Below are 7435 nucleotides of genomic sequence, written 5' to 3' on the forward strand. Positions count from 1 at the left end.
TTGAAATTATTGTACCTTTAACTAATGAGGAAATTTCCTCCTTGTGGAAGAATAATGAGTATTGGCAAATAGCTTGCAGTGACTTTTTGGGAACTACTAATAACAACTACCCAAAACAGAGAGAATCAAATTCATAAAGAAAACTATTTGGATTCTTCCACATATCGTGAGACAAACACCTATTTCTGGAGTTCTTACCTTCTACATGGATGCAAACAAATCAGATCAGGCAGGGTATAAATCAGGAAATATAAGTAAAGTAGTTCAAAGCACTTACAACTCCATATGAAAGGCAGAGTTATATGCCACTCTCATGGTACTTAAAGATTACAGAGCTTCACAATATAGTTATGGACTCTCAGTATGCAGAGAGAGTTGTCTTGCACATTGTGACTGTAGAATTTGTTCCTTGTGGCACAGAATTAACCCCATTGTTTTTATAATTACTGGAAACTATCAGAAACAGGACTCATCATATATATATATATATATATATATATATATATATATATATATATCTCACAAATTAGATCCCATACAGGTCTGCCCGGTCTTCTGGCACAAGGCAATGATGCCATTGATTGTTTATAATTAAGTAACATGTTGGAAGCTTCAGAATATTATAAGAAACACCATGTTAACAGGAAAGGTTTAAAGGATTTTTCTATCACCTGGCAACAAGCCAAAGATATAGTAAAAAATTACCCCACCTGCTCATTCTACAATCAAACTATGTTACCAGGAGGTTGTAATCCCAAAGATATTCACAAAAATGAACTTTGGCAAATAGATGTATTTCACTTCCCAGAATTTGGCAATTTGAAATATCTACGCCATACCATAGACACATTCTCAGGCTTCCAATGGGCTACTGCCCTCAGCGCTGAAAAAACTGATTCTGTTATTTCAAACCTCTTAGAGGTGATGGCTGTTATGGGTATACCTGCATTAATAAAAACTGACAATGCTCCAGCATATGTCTCCAGTAAATTGGAACAATTTTTCAAATATTATAACACATGTAACTGGTATATCTTAAAATCTCACTTCTGACACCATTTGTTAAATGCATCCTTTCTTCCAGCCTGGTTCCAGAGCCACATCAGTCCCACATGAACATACAGGAGGCTATATTAATTATGAAGCTGCTGGCTATTTGCTTGGTTTCTTATTGGCTATCTCTGACTTCAGTATTTTCTCCATAATTGTTAATCTAAGTATTTCTCTTACCGGAGAAAGGGTCCAGACCTTTTACTCCTCTGGAGGCTACATTGTAACTTTCTGTGTTTCTCTTTCCCAGAATCCTCCTCAAATCCTAGTGCCACCTATCTTGTTTTCCTATTGGACTACAGTGCTTTATTCAACAACCAATAACAGACAGATTTGAGAATGACATCTCGCATCAGAATAGGGTGTCTGATACCATGGAACTAGAGTAGCTTCTAACCAAATATGGGTGTCAGGAAGTGAACATGGGTCCTTCACAAGAAAAAGAAGTATTCCTAACTGCTGAGCCATCTATTTTTTTGAAATAGAAAAACATACTTTGTATTTTCCCCTTCCCTTTATTTCTCCTTGCAACCCACCCCAACTACACAATGACTTTCCCATTCTCTGATGCATTTCACAGAAAATTAGCACAGAACATTCACACACACAGTAATTATAAGGAGTGTTTTTGTTCTCTACACACAGGCATATGTGAATTCATTTTTACTCAGATCTAAGGTCAGGAATACTAGTGCTTGAAGATAGCTTCTGTGTATGCTACATTTGCCCCACAACTTATAAAATCAGCATGAAAGCCCACCTCCTCTCTTAGTCTATGGAAACTTAGGTGTCATTTTCAAAGCAGCTGTTTTAGAGACTAAAACAGAAATGGATCAGTCTCTGCACCCACCCTAAATCACTCCTTTTAACACTCCTCAGGAAGACAATATTCCAGAACATCCATTGTCTTGGAGGAAGTAACAATACAGTCCATCTATGATATAATTCTTAAAATTCCTACTATGAAAAAGTGCCATGGCATTTCATGAATTAGACCAACTGGTGTACTGTAGTAGTCCCATCTCTTAGGAGTAAGAAGCAGGGGTTCCTCAAATTCAAGGTGATTGTCCACTACAATTTTGAAGCCAGTCACAATTCTATGAGACATATATTTTATAAGGAAAAACATCTGATTTTTGAAGTAATAAATATTGACGGCAATATATTAAACACAATTTCAAAATTAATAGAGTAGACAGTTTATTGTTTCAAACACAAATATGTAATTCACATTTGAGTTACATCAGATAAAACCATGCAGATTGGATGAAGTATTAGCCAAGAACACATTTACTATACATAACCTTTGAAACAGTCTAACCACATGCATGATTAGATATGACATTGGTCAAAATTATGGCAAGATCATCCAACATAAATCCATTCCATAGCTTATGATAAAGTGTAGGTTATTTTGTGTACCTTAGTAAATATGGTATATTTTGGTATATTTCTTCAGTGGTTACCTGGCTTTAATATTCCTCTCCATTGGATAGTTTTCACAATGCAGGAAGGTACTACACAACTGTTGGAAAAGAAGACATCAGTAATCTTGCCAGTTATAGACCCAATAAGTTAGAGGTATGATGATATACTGGCAAGATGTACTCAACAGTGCAATGGTGCTATGCCTGTTGCATGGATTACCAACTGCTTTATCATTGGATTAGTGACTAACTCTGTCAGATGTAACCTATGATTTATGCTATAAACTTGGTACAAAGTCCATGCCTGGGAAAATCATAGGTCTTTAAAGACTATCTGGTATGGTTGTTTTGTATCCCTGGGTTCACTGCAGTTATAGTTGCCTGAACCAAAACAAGTGAGCAAGGGTGGAACTGCCAACATTAATCATTCATAGCAGATGAGCTGATGAGACCCTAGCCCTCACTGAAGGAGTATGGGCTGAAATGTGTAGGGGAATGGGCATCAAGTTATTAAATGATGTGACCTATAACATATTTCTTAAAATAATAGAACCCCAAGTTTAGTCATCACAAACAACCTCAGTGGTAAGGAAAAAAAGTGGAGACTTGTCATAGTGAAGTGTTTGAGTGGTCAGACAGAGGGAGAAATGAGAAATGTTATTTAGCTAGAAAAGTCCTACAGCTTACTATACGTGATTGTGAAATTGTCATAGTTTAAGATAGAAAAAGTAAATTTTGAGAAATTTTCATTGTCAAAAGATAGGAAGCTTATCTAATTTTGCTGAAAAAAATTTTAAAATACGTGAAACATTTTTAGAGAGCCTATGCTTTTTCTTTCGCAGAAACAGAGATTAATTCTCATAAAATGTCTCTTCATTATTTCTTGTGATTCATGCTTATGAAATCATATCTCATAGTCTGAATCTATTTCATAGGATGTTCCCTGAATTATGGTCCTAGGTTGTATGAATTAATGAGCTTGCATAAAGACATAATCAACCACAAAACTTTACCTGTTGAAATACAATTATAACATTGGCTAAAATCTTAATTCTGGTACCCACTCTCTAATTATAAATGTACAGGAAAATGTTTGTGAAAAATATTGTAAAATTATCAGTATTGCTATGACTAGAAGGTATCCACAACACATATATCTGGGACATACATCACTAATTAATTGTGAACAGGAAAAATAGTCAATTGTTATTGGTAAAAAGTATATTAACAAGTGACTAGTTCTTAGGGTCAAGATGTTCTTTATGTTTAAGAAATTATTTTCAATTCAGTGATATAGCTTAATGAGTATCTATTTGTTGCAAAACAATGAAACCCTGAGCTCCAAAACCCAACATCGCATAAAGTCTAGGTTCAACCACACACATTTATAAGGCCAGGATTTGTATATGCAAACATGAAGATAAAAGTGGCACTCTGTTGAGATATTCTAGCCAAAAAGAAAAAGAAACATTAAGCCAGAGATCCTATCTCAAATAAGTAAAAACGAAGAGTGATATATGAGGAATCCACAATCAACTATCACCTCGTTTAACCCCCCATAATCTGTACCACACACACATACACACACACACACACACACACACACACACACACACACACACACAGAGTAATTCTCAAATTATAAATAGGGTAGGAAACAAAATTGCACAAGCACCTAATTTAAAATTATTTTTCCTTTCTATTTGTTTTTGAGACAGACACTCACAAAGTAGCATTGGCTGTCTTGAAGCTTGCTACTTAGACCAGGCTTGGCTCAGCTAGAGAACTCACCAGATTCCATATTCCAGGCACTAGGTATAGAGACACAATTTATCCCACTCCACCAACTTTAAAATTTTAATCATGTTTACAAATTTGTCTTGTCACTGGTTAGTTTTACCATATGATACAGCATCCTTGATGATGGCCCTCTTACTTCAGGCATGAACATTTATTATTTCAATGTACTTCTACTTGTAGAATCATCAAAGAATACTCAGATTTCTTTCTTTACTAAGCTAAAATTACCTCTATAATAATTGTCCATTTCCAAGCCCCTGTTCAAAAATTTACATACCTTTCACTGGTAAACAATCTTTTCATTTATTTATTTAATTTTTATTTAAATTAAAAACAATCTTATTTTACAAATCAATTCCCTTTCCCTCTCATCATTTTATTCTCCCTATAATGTCCCCATCTCACCACCCAAACATTCCTGTCCCACACCCCAGTGTATCTAAGCTAAGACAGTATCCCTCCAAATGGAATGGCCTCCCAAAGCCCATTAATGCACTTGGGATGAATGGTAATTCCACTACCAGAGGCCCCACAGACTGCCCAATTCTCCCCACATTAAAGGGGTACAATTCAGTCTTAAGTTGGTTCCCCACCTGCCAGACTGGGATCCATGAGCTTCCCACTTGCTCCAGTCAGCTATTTCTATGGGTATCCCAGCATGGTCTTAACCTCTCTAGTGATAGCAGTATATATGCAACCCTAACCCTAACACACACACACACACACACACACACACACACACACACACACACACACACACACACACACACATATATATATATATATATATATATATATATAATCACAGTGGCTGCTTCCTTGGTAGGTTTTGCTATGGTCTACATCACTCAGGGAAGGCAGCTGTTACCGTGCTGACAGAAATGACTTCCAACATCTTCAGGCTCCAGATTGTTGATGATAACAGAGAATTCTGTCCCTGATCCACTACCAGTTCACCTTGAGAGGCTCCCAGAGATGGAAAAGGAACTGTACTAGATGAGAAGCCTTGGAGCCTGATTTGATTATAACAATGTTTGTAATAAACATGAAGAACAGTTTATATTAAAGAGTTGTTCACCCACTATAATGTAAGCATAGAGAAATTAGCAACTAAGAAGTAAAACAGTGAGCTCTCAGCTCTCATCTTTGTGGGTCAGGAGCAAATTATATGCTAAAGGTTCAGACAGTAATTTATATCCACTTCCAACAATTTTAAGAGCATTGAATCAATCATTTCCTCTGTCCATCCATGCTGAGATTTTCTCTGGGTTGTAGTATATGTGAGGAATATTCTAATTAAAACAATGCAGCCAGCTTGGCTGTGGTGATGCACGCCTTTTCAGGAGGCAGGGGTAGGCGGATCTCTGTGAGTTCGAGGCCGGGATGGCCTGACAGCCTCCAAAACAATACAGAGAAACCCTATCTCATAAAACCAAAAAAAAAAAAAAAATACAGCCATTGAAGCTTATGCATTGTGAAACTGAAACTGGCTAAAGAGAAATCAAAGGCAAGAGAGTTATCTGGGTTTCTTCTTCCCACTTCTACTTGTAAACCACAAGACTGTCTGCATCTACAAAACACTTTGAAGAAGTTGGTAGCACAATCAGAGGCAGATGAAGCAGCCCAGCCTCACATTTCTGCTTCCCTGGTGGTTTTTGCTATGGTCTGCATCACTGTGGGAGGATAGCTGTAACTCTGTTGACAGTAGTAAATGGCAAAATCTTCTGACTCCACATTGTTTATGCTGAGTGTGAAATCTGTTCCAGATCCACTGCCACTGAACCGAGAGGGTATCCCAGTGATGGACTGGGAAGCATACTTGATGAAAAGCCTTGGAGCCTCACTTGACTTTTGCTGGTACCAGTGTAAGCTCGTGCTAATATCCTGGCTGGCCTTGCACGTTATGGTGGCACTACTGCCTGGAGTCACAGACAGAGTGGCTGGAGACTGAGTCAGCACAATGTCACCTCTGGAGGCTGAAAACATATAAGAAACACTAGATCACAATATTGAATATGAAAATCACGTCTGAGCTACCTAGGAAAATAAAAGATTAGTTTATTATTTCATTTTCTTTAAGCAGGACATCAAGTTATATGTAATGCTGGGCTTCCAAATGAAATAAGATAATTCTGCATTTAAATAGCATCTCCACTTTTTGCCATGTCCAGTCATACCTGATACCCAGAAGAGCAGAAGCCCAAGGAGCTGATATGAGGACATCATCTTCCGTCTTTCCCTGAGTCTATATGGACAATGCCACAGTCCAGAAAAATGACCTTTTTATAATAATCAGAGAGGCAGTAACATTAGAAAGACAGAATGTTTATGCAAATAATTCTGGCTTCATTTTTTAAAATAAATATCTGCTCAAAAGAGAAAGCTCTTGTGTCTTCTTGGCATCTGTCTCCCCCTTCTGGTTACCTGATGAGATATTGAGACTGAAAGAGACACATGCATGTATGTCACACACATGGGTGCCAACTTAGGAAAGTCTAAGGAAGTTTCTGGAATAGATTCAGTATTTTTAAAGGTAGAGCATCTCAAATCTGTTTTCACGGCCCAGGGTTATGCTTTTTTCCTTGATGTTTCTTTTGAAATGGGGTGAAGCATTTATGTCTTTAAACATTCTAAAAAGTATCACAACATGTAATACTGGAGAGTTACCATATTAATTATATATATTAGACTAGAAGTTAGAAAGTCCGGATGTCTTAGGAAGACATACTTCTTCAGTAAGAAGAATGGAAACTATATAAAAATTTACTGTCTGTCACAGTAAAGAAGAATTTCAGATGTCAAGATACCAAAGTATTCATTTAGCACTTCCGAGATAAAAGGCAAACATTAAATCTTGCATATGTCACCTTCAAGAGAGATGCAGAGTGTTGGTAAAGCATTTTTGGAGAGTTGTAATTTCTTACTAAGTACATGAATTTTCATACTACATAAAAGAAAACAATTCTGATAAATTTTAAATCAGGAGAGAAAATTTCATCAGCTCCATTTAAAAAAAAGACCTATTTATTTCACTTTTATGTTTGGGTTAAATGTTCTATAAATATCCATTAGGGTCATTTAGTTCATTAAATCTTTTATTAATGACAATATTTCTATTTTGTTTTTGTTCAAATGATCTATTTGTAAGGGTCAGATAT

General features: G+C 36.5%; 1 long non-coding RNA gene across 1 annotated transcript; it reads right to left on the reverse strand.

Annotated features, from left to right (window-relative positions):
• Positions 1 to 2233: 2233 nt before the first annotated feature.
• On the reverse strand, positions 2234 to 6592 carry LOC101836814. The gene is made up of 2 exons (XR_005873958.1): positions 6455 to 6592; positions 2234 to 6253 (listed from the first exon to the last, which is right to left on the reverse strand). It is a non-coding gene; the product is annotated as an uncharacterized LOC101836814 (long non-coding RNA).
• Between the last annotated feature and the right edge of the window lie 843 nt (positions 6593 to 7435).

Source organism: Mesocricetus auratus, unplaced genomic scaffold, assembly GCF_017639785.1.
Source record: "Mesocricetus auratus isolate SY011 unplaced genomic scaffold, BCM_Maur_2.0 Super-Scaffold_100676, whole genome shotgun sequence".
Taxonomy (NCBI): domain Eukaryota; kingdom Metazoa; phylum Chordata; class Mammalia; order Rodentia; family Cricetidae; genus Mesocricetus; species Mesocricetus auratus.